Source organism: Benincasa hispida, chromosome 5 (assembly GCF_027475165.1).
Source record: "Benincasa hispida cultivar pf3 chromosome 5, pf3_genome.v1.1, whole genome shotgun sequence".
Taxonomy (NCBI): domain Eukaryota; kingdom Viridiplantae; phylum Streptophyta; class Magnoliopsida; order Cucurbitales; family Cucurbitaceae; genus Benincasa; species Benincasa hispida.
In genome coordinates, this window is record NC_143482.1 from 43,478,326 (window position 1) to 43,484,369 (window position 6,044).

General features: G+C 39.8%; 1 pseudogene; it reads right to left on the bottom strand.

Moving 5' to 3' along the window:
* Nucleotides 1-4,466: 4,466 nt before the first annotated feature.
* Nucleotides 4,467-5,155, bottom strand: LOC150036164 (secreted RxLR effector protein 161 pseudogene; annotated as a pseudogene).
* Between the last annotated feature and the right edge of the window lie 889 nt (nucleotides 5,156-6,044).

Sequence of the window (6,044 nt, forward strand, 5' to 3'; positions counted from 1 at the left end):
CTAAATTGATGGAAGAGGGGAATTCAAAGCTCTCTCACCTATACTAGACAAAATTGGCATAATTCATCGTTTATCTTGTCCTTACACACCTCAACAAAATGGCACTGTCAAGGCATGTCGTTGAAGTCAGTCTAGCCATGCTTGCCCACTCCTCTGTTCCACATAGCTTCTGCCATTTTTCCTTCCACACCGCCATCTACCTTATCAACCAGCTACCTATACCTCTCCTTACAAACAAGTCCCCCTATGAAACCTTATACTCTAAACTTTCTGACTACCAACTGCTTAAAGTATTAGGTTGCACCTGTTTTCCATTCCTTCGATCGTTCAATGACAATAAACTCCAATACAGGTTTCATTCGTGTGTATTCTTAGGTTACTCTTCCTTGCACAAAGGATATCTTTGTCTCCATCACACAACAGGTCGTATTTATGTCTCCCGGCATGTCATTGTCAATGAAGCCGCCTTCCCTTTCCTTGATAACTCTCCATCAATCTCTTCTCCTTCACACTCTTCCTCTCCGGTCCTTTCCATTCCCATTCCAATTTGTCCTTCCCCCTTACAGCAGGTCACTGTCAACTCCCAAGGCAACTATGTTCATCACCATCATTCCCCCCACATACCTTCTTCCATACCATCCCCATTCCCCCAACCCACACCTGACACTACACCACTCAACCAACTCACTCCCCATCTTCCCCAATCACCTGAATCATCAACCAATCCACCAGCTCCCATTATTTCCTCTCCCTCACCACCACCCACCTCTGCTCTCCCAACTCCCCCTGCTTCCCCACATCCCAACCTTTCTATCACTTAGAACCACCACCTCCCTACCCCTCACAACCAATAACCACCCCATGATTACATGGTCAAAGATGGGCATTTTAAACCAAAGGCTTGGCTGTTCGAGGTTACTGACTTGGATAAAACAGAACCACGATCCTACAAGAAAGCCCTTCTTCATCCAAGTTGGAAGCAAGCAATGCTTGAGGAATATGAAGCCCTCATAAGAAATAATACATGGTCTCTCACACCTCTGTCCCAGGATTGCAAGGTAATTGGCAGCAAATGGGTGTTCAGACTCAAACAAACTCCATCCAGTGAGATTGCTCGTTACAAGGCTCGTTTGGTTGCTTAAGGTTTCAACCAAGACTATGACATCGATTACTTTGAGACCTTCAATCCAGTTGTCAAGCCTACTACCATTCGGCTTATTCTGTCAATTGCTTTGTCTCATAACTGGATTATTCAGCAACTTGACGTACACAATGCCTTCCTCAATGGCGACTTATCTGAGGAAGTATACATCAAGCAACCACATGGTTTCATAAGTGATCAACATCCTGATCATGTGTTACTTCTGCATAAGGCACTGTATGGCCTCAAGCAAAGTCCTCACGCATGGTTCTCAAAGCTCAGTACCTTTTTAATATAATGGGGCTTTTCCAATGCAAAATCCGATACATCTATGTTCATTTTCCGCAGCTCACATACTTTAATTATCTTTCTTATTTATGTTGATGACATTATTGTAACTGGCAATAGTCCTGCAACCATTCAACATTTCATTACTTGTTTAAACACTCAATTTGCACTTAAAGATCTAAGTGATCTATTCTTTTTCCTTGGCATTCAGGTGGCTCACTCATCAGATCACTTACATTTGTCTCAGTCCAAGTACATTCATACTTGAACGTGCACAACTCACTGACTACATGCCAATTCACTCTCCATTGGTTGTTGGCGCCTCGTTGTCCCTCACCGATGGACAATCACTAGACAACCCCTCTGAATACAGAAGCCTAGTTGGTGCCCTCTAATATTGTATGCTGACCAGACCAGACATCAGCTTCAATGTCAATAAGCTTTGTCAGTTCATGCACGCCCCAACAACTTCACCCTTTCAAGTAGTCAAACACCTCTTTTGGTACTTCAAAGGCACGACCAATCATGGTATTCTTCTAACCAAGTCTCCTGTTTTGGCCTTAACTTGCTACACAGATGCCGATTGGGCCAGTTGCCCGGATGACAGACGAAGCACGCGTGGATTCTATGTCTTTCTTGGTTCTAGCCTTATTTCATGGAGCTCATCCAAGTAAAAGGTAGTCTCTTAATCCAGTGCCGAATCAAAATATCGTGGTCTATCCAATGCTACTACTGAGGTACTATGGATCCAATCAGTTCTCACTGAAATTGGTGTCAATCGAATCTCCACCCCTCTGCTGCTCTGTGACAACCTCAGTGCCACATACATGGTCGTCATACCTATGCTTCATAACTGGACAAAATATCTCGAGATTGATCTTCACTTCCTCAGAGAAAAGGTTGCTTCCAAAAGCCTTTCAGTTAGATTCCTCCCCTCTGAGGATCAGTTGACTGACATCATGACAAAAAACTTACCAAGTCCTCGCTATCTCAGTTTGAAGACCAAGCTTACAGTCGCGGTAGCTTCTTGTTCGCTTGCGGGGGGATGATAAACGAGTGTCACATCATTGAAAAATATAACAAATTTTCCATTCGTTTTCTGCTTTTTTCTTCAGCTTTCAGGTTCCACTATTTGGTTGTTAAATTTGTGTTTTCTCTTTCATGGTTGTTATGTTGGACCATTGATGCTATGCCATGTGGCATTTTATATGTTAATAAATAGTGTTACATGACGAGCCATATCGATTGTTGAAGGCTGATCGTTTTAATACATTTCTTCTAACGTTTATTCTCTTTACCTATCGTGTAGCTAATTGTCTCTATCGTCTACATCCTATCGTGTACTATCCATCATGTACACTTTCGACCCATCGTGTAGTGTCTTCCTCATCGCCTACACGCTCAACCCAATTGTGCAGTCTTCTTTGTCACCTCTATCGTACACTCTAACCTCTATCGTGTAGACGCTTGCCTTTGTCGTTTAAATATTTGTCAATGATCGTTTAGATATTTGACGATGATCGTTTACTCTTTCAACAACGATCGTTTAGCCTTCACTTCTCAACAATCATTTAGTCTTTGACAATGATCGTTTAGCCTTCACTTCTCAACGATCGTTTAGTCTTTGACAAAGATCGTTTAGTCTTTGCTTCTCTCCATCTCTTACATAATCAATCCATATAGTTTATCTCCAAGTTTGTATTAAACTACATTTTAGCCTTCTTCCTCGATGGACATTCACTGCTGATGTCGTCCTCCCACTACGATGATGACTCAACCCCTTGTTAGAGACGACCGACAACATTCCCCATCACTAACAATGATAATGAGTCAATGATGATCATGAAACTTTAAACCCACGATCAAATGATGAAGTCCCTTCTCAATTGAGCTTCCTTAAAAAGGTGTGATAGGAATTTTCTTCTCTGACCCATTTGTTTAATTGGACAGTATGAACTATTCTTCTTCTCACTATTTGCTCTTGATTTTACATTGTTGGTTTTCAAGATATGAACCTTGGGTGAAATTGAAGTAATATTCTCAACCTAGTTGATAATCAATTCAATTAGTCGATTCCTCTTCATTTCTTCTGGTGTAACTCAATGAAGAAGGAGAAAGAAAGAAAGAAAGAAACTTGAAAGAAAATTAAAGAAGCCATCAACTGATGGAAAACTCTCCATGTTGGGCATGATATGCTTAAATGGGCTAAGAACTAACTGCACTATTAAACTAAAGATGATCTTTTGGGCTTAAAGAAACCCAGGCCCTATACTGAATACCAAATACTACCTTAGTTGAAAACACAAACACAAATCAGTGTGCTGAAAGCACAATCCGTGTGAAGAAAATCTCCACCCTACACCTTGACGGTTGTGATTAGAGATAAGCACTTCTGAAGTTTTATAGAACTCAAATGACTATTCCTATCTTTTCTTTGTTGTAGAGAAAACCGAGAGAAAAGAAAGAGAGAACCTGAGGGGAGATACTGCCGAAAATCGCCTGGACGATGAGACTGCTATCGTCTAGCCGATTGGAGGTAAAGCAAGGAGCATCTAGACGATAAGGGAAAAGTCGTCTAGACGATGAAGGTTTTACTGAAGATCGACTAGATGATGGGGTTCTAAGTCGACGATAGTCTACATGATAGAGGTGCTGAGGTAAACGATCAATGGAAAAACGATACACGATCGATGGCTAAATGGTAAACGATAGAACAAAGATGATCGATGAAGAAGATGAATACGATGATTTACGTGGTTCGGCCAAGGATAACCCACGTCCACGGAGAAGCTGATGGGATTTTTTTTATTAGGGGAGTTACAAGATTGATACAAGATAAGTCTTTAGCCTTTCTTGAACACTCTGTATTTTGACTCTCTTACTTTTACATGTCGTTACAAAATGTATATAAAGGCAGCTTGTATGTAATTGATTCCTAGCAACCTTGAAGTTGTTTTCATCTTTCTGTAATAACAATCTCCACTTTGAAATAAACTTCAAGTGTTTCTTCAGCTTCTCTGAACTGTCTGTCTTCTTCTTAACCTTTGTCTCTCAGCTCAAACCCTATAATATCAAGGCACTTCTGAAGTTTGAGCTGAGTGATTGTCTTTGTCAACATCTTGAAGGCATTCTCTGAGGTATGTACTTTCAGAACTTCAACTTGTTTTGCTTCTATCTGTTCTTGAATGAAATGATATTTAACATCTATATGTTTAGTTTTGTTATGGTACTGAGGGTGCTTAGATAAATGTATGGTGCTCTGATTGTCACAAAAAATTTCACTGTATTCTGTTTGATCACGAAGTCACATAGGGGACCCTTTAGCCATAGACCTTCCTTTACTGCCTTTGAAAGGGCAATAAACTCTGCCTCAGTAGTAGAAAGCACTACTACTAATTTTAAAGTAGCCTTCCAGCTTAGGACACACCTTCTATATAGGAAGATATACCCTGATAAGGATCTTCTCTTGTCTAGATCTCCAGCATAGTCAAAGTCAACATACCCAATCAGCTTTGGTTCATTGTCTGGAAGCTGTTGGTACATTAGTTTAGCATTAGAAGTACCCTTAAGATACCTCATTATCCACTTAGTTGCCTCCCAGTGTCTTTTATCCGGATTAGCCATATATCTACTCACTAAACTAGTAGCATAGGCAATGTTAGGTCTTGTAGACACCATTAGATACATTAAGCTTCCAATAACTTGGGAATAGAGGACTGTTGACATTACTTCTGATGTTCAATGTCAGATTCTTTAGGTGAATTCTCTACTGAGAGTTTGAAATGGTTAGCTATAGGAATAGGTACTAATTTGGCCTCTATCATGTGATATTTCTTTAACAATTTCTGGCAATATTGTGACAGATCAATGCTTAGAATACTTGGTTTTCTGTTTATGATAATATCAATGCCTAGTATTCTTATTGCATTGCTCATGTCTTTCATTTCAAATTCTAACTTGAGTAAATCTTTTACTTTATTTAACTATTTCATAGTTTCTCCTTATAAAAACATGTCATCCACATATAGTAACAAGTAGATAGGATGAGTATAGGTATCTGTGTTTATGTAAACACAACTGTCATAGAAGCTTTTATAAAAGCCATTCTTTTGCACAAAATCACTAAATCTTTTGTTCCAGCATCTAGGGGACTGTTTAAGGCCGTAGATAGACTTTTTGAGTAGGCATACATAGTCTTTTTTCCCTCTAATCTCATACCCCTTAGGTTGGCTCATATAGATAACTTCCTCTAGGAAGCCATGTAGAAAAGCTGTTTTAACATCAAGTTGCTCCAACTCTAGGTTATTCTGAGCCATAATAGACAACAACAATCTGATAGAAGTTTGCTTGACCACTGGAGAAAATATCTCATTGAAATCAACACCCGACCTCTGTGTAAAACCCTTAGCAACCAACCTAGCTTTATATCTAGGTCCTTGATCATTAGGGAAACCTTCCTTCAATTTGTATACCCATTTGGATGCAATTAGCTTGCATCCTTTTGGCAAAGGTGTCAACTCCCAAATGTTGTTTCTTACTAGTGAATTAACTTCTTCATTCATTGCTTCTATCCACAACTTAGCTTTAGGACAATTCGCTGCTTCTTCAAAGGTTG